At 35.3% G+C, this 13,738-nt stretch overlaps 1 protein-coding gene and 1 long non-coding RNA gene across 6 annotated transcripts in view; one reads left to right on the top strand and one right to left on the bottom strand.

Annotated features, from left to right (window-relative positions):
* The window catches only part of LOC131824966 (uncharacterized), a 192,667-nt gene that overhangs the window by 14,880 nt on the left and 164,049 nt on the right, over positions 1–13,738 (top strand). The gene's annotated exons all lie outside the window — the stretch shown is intronic.
* Positions 1–13,738, bottom strand: part of GPR149 (G protein-coupled receptor 149) — a 63,700-nt gene that overhangs the window by 3,051 nt on the left and 46,911 nt on the right. The gene's annotated exons all lie outside the window — the stretch shown is intronic.

The following is a 13,738-nucleotide window of genomic DNA, read 5'->3' as shown; positions in this document are numbered from 1 at the left end:
TTCAGAAGAGGAACCAAATGTCCCCAGAACAGTGCTACACTGTGCTGACTTTTCCATGGAGAAATCACAGTCATTAAAGTAAATCTAATAATAGAGAACTCTCCCACATCTCTGCAAAAACTTTCTTGAAGGTTAGAAACTTCTATATTTTATTTAAAACTTTGTATGTTAAGATTTTTTAAAATCTGTACTTGCCACTGATCAGGGTTTAAGAAATTAAAGAAAACAGACTCTTACAATAGACTGTGTTTTATACTATTGATTCATATCTTCATACTTCCAGTTGACTTGTTTTCTTTTTTGATTACATGTGAGTCTCAGAAGGTACTAAACTTCTTGAGCAGTGCTCTCAAAGCTAGATCCCCAGACTAACATCATCAGCATTATCTGGTAACTTGTAAGAAATGCAGATTTTTTTTGAGCCCTATCCAGACCTACTGAATTAGAAACTTTGGGGGTGGGTTCTAGCAGTCTATTTTAAACAAGTGATTCTGTTGTATTGTAAGGTTTGCAATCCCTAATTAAAGAAATGTTGTAGTCCAGAAAAAGAAGGGGAAGGAAGATGGTTAACACTTTTCATACATGCGCCGATAATCTAAGAAGCTGACTTACCAACTCGATTGCCTTAAATGTGTCTTTATAGAGGAATTGGCATGAGGGTTCATGGTATTTTGCCAATTTCGGATGACCAACCTTTCTGTTTGCCTATAACTATGCCAACTTTAGCACTGAAATTCTTGCATCTCAGGAAACTTCCCAGTTCCAGAAAAAGCAGGATAGCCGGTCACCCTATTTGCCTTGAGCATTTTGTATCTGGACCTAAGTGTGGGTTTAAGAAGCCCAGGACTACAATTTGGATTCTCTTCTACTAAGAGAAAATTTTAAGGGAGGATTTATCATAAGATTCATTTGGGTGCCTTCATGCCCAATTCTTTGAGTTTAGGGACAGTAAAAAATATAGTCTAGGGTGTACAAGACATGTTACTAGTCTTTTTTAGTTATTCTCTATGGAGAAATCTTGAATTCTCTTTATCCATAAAGGGTCCTAAGAACCTAAGTTTAGGGCCTTGTACCCTAAAGGGTTGAAAACTTTGAAAACTTACACTGTAAATTTCAGTTTACCCTTCTGCTGAGACAAAGAACTTCACCAACTTCATATGTGCGACTGAAGCAGAAAAGACAGGAGCAATACTTAGATTCATTACTGTACCAAAGCATTGTTTGAGTGGTAACAGCTTTTTGGCAAAGGGGAAATGGCCTTCATTTTTTTTTTTTAAATTTATGCTTTCATTAAACATTTGGTGAGTATTGCAGTAGTCCTTCCTATCAAAAGTTTGACTTTTCACAATTTCAGTTACCCATAATCAACTGCGATCTGAAGGCTGACGATCCTCCTTCTGCCCTAAGATCAGAAGGTCAGTAGTAGCCTAACACTGTGTCATAGTGCTTATGTCATTCACCTCACTTCATCTCATCATGTAAGTATTTTATCATCTCACATAATCACAAGAAGAAGGGAATGAATATAGTATAATATGTTTTGAGAGAGACATAACACATTCACAAACCTTATATACTGTTATAATTGTTCCATTTCATTATTAGTTATTTCTGTTCATCTCTTACTGTGCCTAATTTATGAATTAAACTTTATCATAGCTATGTCTGTATAGAGAAAAACACATAGGATGTATTGGGTTTGGTAGTAACAGTGGTTTCAGACATCCATTGGGAGTCTTGGAATGTATTCCCCATGCATAAGGAGTAAGTAGTATTTGTGCAATTGGGTATACAGATATTTGCATTGGGTATACAGATAAATATGCTATTTATTCATTCAAAGACCCCACAGATATAGTTGGGTGACAAAAGCATGTAAGAAAGAAAAAAAAATTAGTTCCAACTATTTTAGTAGAGATAGGAACCAAGCTCTATGGAGTCCAGGAATGACCACTTTTGGTAAAGAGATTTCATATATTCATATATTCATATTTTGGTAAAGAGATTTCATACAGGTTGGCATTTGAAATTGATCTTAAGAAAAGATTTGCAGTTTTAAAAGCTTTGCTTTGTGAATAATAAGTCATGAGTGGAAGAGCCAAATTAAAGACTTTCCGTCTTGAGAGAAAGTTTTATCAAAGGCAGAAATTTCAGTTTTTTAAAATAAAAATGGACTGAGTTATTACTTAGTCAGAAAATTTGTCATTTAATAATGTGAATTATAAAAATAATGTCCTTCATTCTGAGAGCTAGTAATATGAAAGCTGGACTTCCTTAAATCATACTTTACTGCAGGAAGAAAAAACAACCCCAACTCATTTCTTAAAAAATTATTTTCTCTTTGACTTGGTATACTGTGTAAACAAAGTCCTATGGAATATACTTAGTTTAAAAAAGAAAATTGGATGAGAAAACTGAGTTATCAGACAGTGTTCTCAGCAGTACTGGCATGTCTATTTTAAAAGAACCTTCACTAGAGCATCAGTAGTATGACCATATCTTTATCTGTACCAACTTGCATCACTGATGAAGAGTTAATATAAAAGCAAATGTGAATTTTTTTGCATCTGATTTTATACATCCACATAATGCAGATTTCAGTAGCTCTCATGCTAACTTAAATGAGCAAAAACCTTTACTGAGTTATCAAATGACATCTCATTAAAAGTGGCATTTGAGAATTGCATAGCACCAGAATTTAGCTAAGTGTGAAGTCTGTTATTCTGAAATAGTGCACAAAGTCTTGAGTTATCAAAATTAAACTGTGAGGGATACATGGGTGGCTTAGTCGGTTAAATGTCAGACTCAGTTTTGGCTCAGGTCATGATCTCATGGGTTATGAGATTAAGCCGCAGAGCCCCATGTTGGGCTCCATGCTCTGCAGGGTGTGTGCTTAAAGAGTCCCTCCCTCTGCTCCTCCTCTACTTGCATGCACCTGGGTCTGGGCTCTCTCGCAAATAAATAAACCTTTTTTAAAAAATTACACTGCATAACATTCTTATTCAAAGGGATAGTCTCCATTTGACAGTCACAGAAGTAAAAACACAGAGACAGATTATAAAGAAGCAGATCTGATGCTGGCGAGGATGCGGAGAAAGAAAGAAAGAAAACCTACACTGTTGGTGGGAATGCAAGCTGGTGCAACGACTCTGGAGAACAGCATGGAGGTTCCTCAAAAAGTTGAAAATAGAGCTACCCTATGACCCCGCAATTGCACTACTGGGTATTTACCCTAAAGATACAAACAAACATACACACACACACACACACACACACAGACAATGGAATACTATGCAGCCATCAGAATAAATGAAATCCTGCCATTTGCTACGACGTGGATGGAACTAGAGGGTATTATGCTTAGCGAAATAAGTCCATTGAAGAAAGACAACTATCATATGATCTCCCTGCTATGCAGAAGTGGTGATGCAATGTGGGGGGTTTGGAGGGTAGGAAAAGAATAAATGAAACAAGATGGGATTGGGAGTAAGACAAACCATAAGAGACTCAATCTCACAAAACAAACTGAGGGTTTGGGGGGCGGAGGGAGAAGGTGGTGAGGTTATGGACATTGGGGAGGGCATGTGCTATGGTGAGTGCTGTGAAGTATGTAAACCTGGTGATTCACAGACTTGTACTCCTGGGGCTAATAATACATTATATTTTTATAAAAAAATAAAAAATAAATTATTAAAAAAAACAGGTCTGAGCATACATCTTTGCACTATTAATCCAAAATTGACATGTTAATTTCAGCAAAATGGTACTGTCACTTTAAGCCAATTTAGCAGTTTTAATGTTACTGGTTATGAAAATATTTAATGTATAAATTTTTTTTTGATTTTAGATTTGTGTAAGAACTATAAATATAAGGAGTTTTACTAAATATTGTTTGTATATTTTAAAGCAAAAACATAAGAATTTGATTTGACAGTAAGATTCGTAGATTTTTTTTTTCTTTCAGAGAGACCTATTGTTTAATTTAAAGAAACACTCCTCCAGATGAGGGAAAATGAGAGCTTGAATGAAGGGAGAAGTAAAGGGATAAAGATTCAGGGAGATATCTAACAATTTGTGTAAAATGAACAGAATTTCCACCTCTTTTAGGAAGGATATGGAGGGCAGACTAAAATGAAGAGAGATGGGAAGCAAAACAGACTAATGGAACCTCTAGTATTAGGACTGGGTTAGCTGGTAGGGCTATAGCAACGGAATGAAAAAGTTGTCATATCTTGGGTTCACAGAATACACAAATACCAAGCTCATAAACAATTGCATTTCCATGTAACTCATACTACAATATATCCAGGCTGGAGAATTATAAGAATATGGAATAAGTGTACTTAGGAGTGAGGGAAAAGGAGTGAGGTGGAGTGAGGGAAAAGGAGATATGGGCAGGGCTCAATTTTTATAGATGAAAAGAAATATTTGATATCAGTGCAGTTATTTAGCATTGTTCTAGAGGTCCTAGCTAGATAACAGTCAAGAAATAGTGAGCAGGAAAAATAAAATTATCATAATCTTCGGGGCACCTGGGTGGCTCAGTGGGTTAGATCTCTGCCTTCAGCTCGGGTCGTGATCTCAGGGTCCTGTGATGGAGCCCCAAATTGGGAATCTCTGCTCAGCAGGGAGCCTGCTTCCCCCCTCCTCTGCCTGCCTCTCTGCCTATTTGTGATCTCTGTCAAATAAAAAAAATCATAATTTTCATGTGAAAATATTGTACGCTTTGAAATTCTAGAGAAGGGATTCTAGAAAAGAACTAATTTGGGAGTTTTGTAAGGTAGCTAATTTGTAGTTAAGTGTTAAAACAATAGCAGTTACCAATTAAAAAATATATTTTAAAAATATCCCATTCAAAATAGTAACAAAATTATAGAAATGTGTGAGAATATATGAAAAAAAACCCACTATAATTAGATATCCTGAATAAATAGGAGACAAAAGAAATAATATTTCCACATGGAAAAATTCTACTGTGAATATGGGAATTTATTTTATTGTATTGATTTAATACAATTTAAATAAAAAACTTAATAGAATACCAATGAAATTTTACTTTAGAACATGAAAAGTTCCTCCTAAGATTTATCTGCAGATTTATAACCAAGAGTAAATGTATAACCAAGAAATTTTGGAAGTAGACTAATAAGGTAGATTTACAAACATGATATGAAGCTACAGTAATTAATACAGATTGTTAATTGCAAGATATAATAAGTTAAGCAGGGCGCCTGGGTGGCTCAGTGGGTTAAGCCGCTGCTTTCGGCTCAGGTCATGATCTCAGAGTCCTGGGATCGAGTCCCGCATCAGGCTCTCAGCAGGGAGCCTGCTTCCCTCTCTCTCTCTCTGCCTGCCTCTCTATCTACTTGTGATTTCTCTCTGTCAAATAAATAAATAAAATCTTTAAAAAAAAAATAAGTTAAGCAGTCAAGAAACAAAATATAGTCTATCACAAAGTCTTTCACAAAGATGGCATTTCAAAATAAGAAAGGAATCAAATGGCTTTCCATTACAAAATTCAACTGGATTCCTTTTCATGTTATAAGCAAAAATAATTTCTTGAGTCTTAATAATTCTTTTAAAATGCTGTGTGAAGGAGACCTTTACAAATCTGGAATGAAAAGCAGAAGTGACAAAAGAGGGACAGATTTGATTGCAGAAAAACTGAAAATATCTATGTAAAAATGTATGCTGAAAGCAAAGATAAAAAACAAATGGCATCCCAGGAGAAAATATTTGCAGCATACATAGGACAAAGTTTAATAGTTACATAGAGAGTTTCTCCAAATTAGAAAGATAAACATCCCAGGAGAAAAAAAGAAGTGGGCAAAGCAATTAAAGGAAGAACTACAAGTGGAGAATAAACATAAAAAAATGTACTCGATTTCACCAATAATCAAAAAAATATAAGTAGAAACAATGGGTCATTTTTAGCATCTCAGATTACTCTGCACAAAAAAAAAAAAAAAAGAAAAGAAAAGAAAAAGAAAAAAGTGAGAGAGAGAAATGAATAAAATGATAGATGCCATCTTTAGAGTACATCTTGATTGTATTTGATTATAAAATAAAACTGCATATACTTACCAGCCATCCTATTTCTGTGAGTCAGTTCTACCACCAAATATCAACACACATATTATTTGTTTATTTCAGCACTGTTGTAAGTCCCCAAATAGAAATAACCTAAATGTACTCGAAAACTTTCTTGAAAGAATGAAGTAAAGCTATAAATTCTGCCTGGATAAAATAATTTCAATACATTTTGAGTGATAATAGCAAGTTGCAAAACACTATGTAAAGTATGATCCAATTCCTTGTAGAAAAACATCTACCATAAAATGACTCAGCAAATTATACATGTGTAGGAATAAAAGATACATAGACACACAGCACAGTATGTATTATAGGCACAGAAAAGATTTGAAAGGCTACATTCCAAACAATTATTTCCACTGAAAGTAGATGGAGGGAGAACTTCATCTTTAATGGTTTATATATCTAAATTTTTTGATGATGTTGATGATTTTGCTTATGGAAGTGTATTAGGTAATAGAGAAGGCAGAGAGTGCAAAATATTACTAGAAGGGCATCCAGGGTGTGGGGTAGGGTACTAAGTGTGTGTTGCCTATGATGATTGCTCAGAGTTCAATTTGGTAGTCAGTTTGGAGTTTGTGCTGCATTTGGGGTTTGTGCTGTTTTTAGGTTAGAAGTGAGGAGACAAGGTGTGTGCAGGGTACTGTCTCAAAATTTTGCCCTGATAGTTTGATTGTTTAGAATAAGAGTCCCAATTGGGATACAGTTTATTTTCTGTTTGAATTTTTTAAAGAGTAGCAAACTGCACTTTTGACAAGAAAAATAAATATTTTAAATTTTCAGAAAGGGAAAGGATCATCTTGTCCTAAGCAGACAAAATAAAGTGACAAGGGTCAGTAATGAGTTACTAATTTTGCTCCTCACTAGTTTTGCTGCAAAAACTATTATAAACATTTGGGTCCAGCAATCTGTCAATGTAAACATTAAGTTCCAATAAAGAATTCTACTTCAGAAAAAAATACTATATAATTTGAGTAACAAACCACAATATAGTCCACAGATTTGAAAGCCATTCAAACAGTTGAAAAATCATTTCAAAATGAGACTAGAAGTAAAAGGCACTAAATCTTAAATGAAAATTAATATTAATTGTGAGGAGATAAAACAAAAAAACCCTGTTATTTTTTATTTAATTTGTCATCTTTGTACTGAGTTGACTAGCGTGTCCCCTCCAAAACTTATTAAGTCCACCTGTATCTTGTGATTATGATGTTATTTGGAAATAGTGTCTTTTCACACATAAACTAAAATGAGGTCAAGTGGATATGGGTGGGCCCTAACCCAGTGACCAGTGTCCTTTTTTTTTTTCTTAAATTTTATTTATTTATTTGACAGAGAGAGAAATATCATGAGTAGCGGGGGGTGGAGGGGCAGGCCTTCTGCTGAGCAGAAGCCCGATGTGGGGCTCTATTCCAGGACCCTGAGATCATGACCTGAGCTGAAGGCAGAGGCTTAATCCACTGAGCCACCCAGGCGCCCCAACCAGTGTCCTTTTAAGAAGAGAAATTTGGACACAAACTCACATAGAGGGAAGATAGCTATGTGAAGGAGGAGACAGCACTTAAGAGTTACTCTATTGTAAACCAAGAAAGAATCGCCCACTAACACCTTGACTTTGAATTTCTGGCCTCCAGAAATATGAGACATAGATTTCTGTTGTTTAAACTATCTTGTTTGCAGTAATTTGTTACAGCAGCCCTAGGAAATTAATAGAGTTTTGTTTAAACACATAATGAAACATTTACAATGTTCTGCAACTGCCAGTTTTCTTCTGGAGACCAGAACTGCATGGCATTTTTGTCTAGTCCACATAGAATGTAATCTTCTCCAGGGAAAGGAACATTTCCTTGTGGGTCTTTATTTTCTCTACCATCTATACCAGTCCCTGACACATGATGGGCCCTCAAAAAATACTTGTTGAATGAATAAATATGTGCATGAATGAATGAATCTGCAACATTGACCTTGTAGATTTTTTTAGATTCCGTATTTTAACTTCCTAAAGCAGAAAAAATAAGATCATCTTTCAAAAGTATTGCTGTTTAAAATTTATTTTTTTATATTTTAACAGCCCTATATAATAAATGATAATTACAAATACATCAGAAGAAGGTGATATTAGAACATATCCTTTTTATAAAAATAAAATAGAATATTATGGGACCCAATTGTGTGTGAACATTTACTTCATGATAAAAAAATGATAAGATTCAGAGAGCATAAAACTAGTCATTTCATAGTCTCTGCTTTCTTCCCATTTAAAAGTCTATGAATTAGCATATGCTGTCAGGAATAATGATAATCCATTATTGCTATACTCCTGAGCGTAGGTGGCTGGGAGCTTTTTTATTTGGAAATGAAAAGCAGTCTCTAAACCTCACAAATGCTTCAGAAGAAGAGAGCATGCCCTGTAAATACATTAGCACAAATAATCCGCTCTGATAATTGATTCAGACTTACTGACCTTGGGCATATTGAACTTTTTATTTCCTCACTATAAGCCTCTAGGTGAATTCAGGGTGAAATTATAATATAAAAGAGTTGCTCCAAATTTCTCTCCTAACAAGGTAAGGTATTGTGTTATCTGAATCACTCAACTTAAGAAAGACATATTATAACACATAAAATCATAGCACTTACCAGACAGAGTTCTGATTTCTCATTTTATAAAGGGAGAATTGACACCCAGAGAGGTGAAGCCACTTCCCACGGTTATGCAAGTAAGAGTAGTAGGACAGGTATCTTCATGCCCAGTTAAGTGCTCTTTTCCAATGTACCATTTTGTCACTTTAAAATAAATCTGCATTAGTCAAGAGTAGATCAAAGGTTTTTTTGCCCTGGAAGCCAGAATTCTATCACTAACTCATGAATAATCTAAGTGACTGACAATTTTAATCTAAATTAAAATCATATAGATGATCTTTAGGTTATTTAGGTGACTTTTAGGCTTCTTAAAGTACAGACATCGAGAAATTAAGTCAAACAGACCATCTAAGATGGTTAGGGGGAAAGAGATAAAGACACTAAAAATAAACAAACAAAAATAGCAGGGAGAATGAGAACTTTATGAGAAAAACAATAAACTGGTTTTAATAATATTTTTGGAATATTACTTAAAACTATGACTGCAATATTTTCATATATTCAATATCTAAAATACTCCTTGTGTCATCTTGCCACCTTTATTTAAATGTTTAGTACACTAGAATAAGGAGGACACATGAATTACTCAATTAGAAGAGAATAAGGGCAAGAAAATGAGGGCCTTTATAAAGGGCACCATGCATCATAGAAAGTGCTAGGTGTTTTAACACATATCCCATTTAATCCTCACAGATCTTCAAACTGTAAATTTAGCTTTTTTTAATTGATGAAAAGTTTCACAACTGAGTAACAAATTTAAGATTGATATTCATCATAAATAATTACTGATTCTGCTAAACACAAGCCATATGTCAGACTTCTTACTAAGCACTGTATATATATTTTCTTACTTGATTTTCATATCAACCTTATAAAATAGAGACAGTTGGGGCACCTGGGTGGCTCAGTGGGTTAAGCCTCTGCTCAGCAGGGAGCCTGCTCCCTCCCCCCCCCACCTGCCTTTCTGCCTACTTGTGATCTCTCGCTCTCTGTCAAATAAATAAATAAAATCTTAAAAAGAAAATAAAACAAAAGGGCTCCTGGGTGGCTCAGTCATTAAGTGTCTGCCTTCGGCTCAGGTCATGATCCCAGGGTCCTGGGATCAAGCCCTGCATCGGGCTCTCTGTTCAGTGGGGAGCCTGCTTCCCCTCTCTGACTCCCCCTACTTGTGTTCTCTCTTTCACTGTCTCTCTCTCTGTCAAATAAATAAATAATCTTAAAAAAAAACTCTAAAAAAATTTAAAAAAATAAAATAGAGACAGTCATTATTCCAATTTTATAGATAACATAATTGAGTCATGAGGATTTAAGTAGGTAATGCAATATTTCAATCCAAATCCAGGATTATCTGTCTCAAATGCCCTGCTCTTAGCCATTCTCCTACTTCAAGGCATAATGTTTGTGATAAAATATGAATAATCATTCTCCTAATTCAGCTAGAACCCACTATGTCCTGTGGAAACAAAGGAGAAGTGGGATCAATTATTTATACTAGGAAGTGAAAGGAGTATGTATGTATGTGAGTATGTATGTATGTATGTATGTATTTTTAAATATTATTTATTTATTTGACAGAGAGAGACACAGTGAGAGAAGGAACATAAGCAGAGGGAGTAGGAGAAGGAGAAGCAGGCTTCCCATTGGGCAGGGAGCCTGATGCAGGGCTTGATCCCAGGACCCTGGGACCATGACCTGAGCCAAAGGCAGACACAGACCAACTGAGTCACCCAGGCGCCCCTGAAAGGAATATTTAAAGAAGATACTTGAGAAAATAGTTTCTAAATAGGGTTTTAGAAGATGATTTCAGTAGGCAGAAAGTAAGGAAAATGTATTCCAGGATGAGGGAATAGTAAGAGCAAAGGCAAATGGAATTTGGAGGGAATGACATAATACAAGTAAATGAGACTAGAAATAGAGGTTGGGCCGAGGGCCAAGAACCCTGTACACCAGTATAATGAGTTTTGATTATATTCCATGGGCAAGAGGTAAATGTGGTTTTTGTCTTTACATTTATGGAAAGGCAAGAAATTAAGATATATGGAAGTCCTCTCTGTGTAGGCAGTACACTTGGCACTTTACATGTGAAATCTAATTTAATACAATAATCTATAAGGGAGGTAAAATTATTTCCCTTTTATAGTAAGCAAATTGAGGTCTGGAAAGCTTAACCAACTTGCTTAGGTTATAAAAAAGTTAAGTTTTGAACTGTGATTTATTTTTTTTTAAAAGATTTTATTTATTTATCAGAGAAAGAGTGGGGGAGAGAGCAAGCACAGGCAGAGGCAGAGGGAGAAGCAGGCTCCCTGCTGAGCAAGGAGCCTGATGTGGGACTCTATCCCAGGACGCAGGGATCATGACCTGAGCCGAAGGCAGCTGCTTAACCAACTGAGCCACCCAGGCGTCCCTTGAACTGTGATTTAAACTCAGCTCAGATTCTACATGTTTTCTACTATCCCATTTAAAGTCTAAGAAGATAATGGGGAGCCCTGTGAAAGATGGATTGGAGGAAGCGGACCATGGTGTCAGCGAGACCCGTTAGCAGGGTTTTACAATCATTGTGTGCAAAAGGAAAGGGAATCTGAGTTTCAGTACTGATAGTAGAAATGGCAAATGTGGGATGGACTCTGAGGTAATTGCAGAGGCAAAATTTGAGAGTGGGGAGGGTCATGGTAAAATATTGCTGTTGAATCACAGACACCTGCCATAGAACTCAGTTCAGTCACTATTGCTATAATCCTTACCTCTAAGTCTCGGTTTCTCATTTCTAAAATATAAAGAATAAGTGAGTTAATAGATGTAAAATGATTAGCTGAGTGTTTCACACAAGTGCTTCATAAGTATTAGCTGTTAGGTATGATTAGGAGGTGAGTAATAGAGAGAAATCCATGATGTCTTTGAGATTTCCAGTGTTAGTATCTAGTATCAGTAATTGACATAAAGAGCTTAGGAGAATGTACATAATGTAATTCTACTTTTGCAGTCTTCATCTCCTAATCAGGCAACATATTCCTCTGCAGTATTTTACCCTAATGGCCTAAATATGCTAAGTAAAAGCTAGAGATTAGCAGAAGGGGTTAAAAACATGACAGCTAGGGGCACCTGGGTGGCTCAGTGGGGTAAGCTTCTGCCTTCGGCTCAGGACATGATCTCAGGGTCCTGGGATCGAGCCCCACATCTGCCTCTCTGCTCAGTGGGGAGCCTGCTTCCCCCCCTCTCTCCATCTACCTTTCTGCCTACTTGTGATCTCTCTCTCTCTCTCTCCCTGTCAAATAAATAAATAAAATCTTAAAAAAACCCAAACATGACAACTACATACTGTCTACAAGAAATTCACTCCAAATATAATGCTATAGGCAGGCTGAAAGTTGAAAGATGAAAAAAGATATAGCATGCAAATATCAATCAAAGGGAAGCAGAACTGGCATATTATTATCAGATAAAATAGACTTCCAAGCAAAGAATATTACAAGAGACAGAGAGGATTATTTTAGTAATAGATCAGTCTACCAAGAAGAAGGTGTGTATACACCAAACAATAAAGTTGCAAAATCCATAAAGCAAACTGATAAAACTGAAAGGAGAGATAGTCAAGTTCAAAATTACAGCTAGGGAACAAATTCAGCAAGGATATAGAAAAATACCATCAACTAACATGATCTAATCAACATTTATAGAAAATTTTATAGAAAGAAATGCTTTTATTTGTAGAAAACTATACAGCAAGAACAGAATACAGATTATTTCCATGGAACATATACCACGATGGATCATATCTGGGACATAAAATAAATCTCAATAAATTTAAAACAATGAAAATTATACAGAATGTATCCTCTAGCCACAGTGGATTCAAGGTAGAAATAAATAATAGAGAGATAACAGGAAAGTCACCAAGCCCGGAAAGTAAAGACGCTTTTAAATAATCCATGAGTCAGAAAGAAAGTCTTTAAGGAAATTAAAAAAACATATTGAATGAAAATTAAAAACAACCTATCAGAATTTGTGAGATACATCTAAAGCAATGCTGAAAGGGAAATTTAAGGCACTAAATGCACACATTAGAAAAGAGGAACGGTCTCAAGTCAATAATGTAAGTTCCTGCTTCAATAATCTAGAAAAAAAGAGCAAACTAAAATTCAAGCAAGAATACGGGAAGAAAACCTCCGAATGAGAGCAGATATCAGTGAAATTGAAAACAAAGCAATAGAAAAAAATCAGTGAAGCAAAGAACTGTGCAGTTTTTTTTAACAGATTAATAAAATTGGCAAACCTTTAGCAACAGTGAGAAAAAGACACAAATTACCAATATTGGGAATGAAACTGGACATCACCACAGTCTGTGCTGAAGATAAAGGATTACTACAAACAGCTGTGCACATTTAAATTTGACTTAGAAGAAGAAATGGACCAATTCCTTATAAAACACAAACTCTAACAATATATCAGATATGAAATAGATCATTTGAAAAGCCCTGTAACTATTACGTAATTGAACTCATAATTTTAAAGCTCTCAAAAAGAAATCATCAGGCCCAAATGGTTTCACTGGAGAAATCTGCCCAACATTTAAAGAATTAACATAAATTCTACACAATCTCTTCCTGAAAATAAAAGAAGGAACACTTCTCAATTCACATTACAAAGGTAGTTTTGCCTTGTTAGTAAAACTAGACAGTATGAACAAAAACAAAAACAAAGACAAAATAAGAAAACTACAAATCTATATTACTTGTTAATTAAGATGCAAATATCCTTAATAAATATTAGCAACTGGAATTCAGCAGTCAATTGGAAGAGCTGTATTCCATGCTTCAGTCGGGTTTATTCCAGAACTGCAAAGCTAATTTCAATATTCAGAAATAAGCTGATGTGATCCACCATATTATTAATAGGCTAAAGAAGAAAAATCACATGATTATATCAATTGATATAGAAAAAGGACTTGACAAAATTCAACATCCACTCATGATAAAAGTAACAATAGAGAGTAAATTTCTCACTT

Source organism: Mustela lutreola, chromosome 2 (assembly GCF_030435805.1).
Source record: "Mustela lutreola isolate mMusLut2 chromosome 2, mMusLut2.pri, whole genome shotgun sequence".
NCBI classification, from domain to species: Eukaryota; Metazoa; Chordata; class Mammalia; order Carnivora; family Mustelidae; genus Mustela; species Mustela lutreola.
The sequence above is the reverse complement of the archived record's forward strand: the minus strand, read 5'-3'. Positions and strand labels throughout refer to the sequence as shown.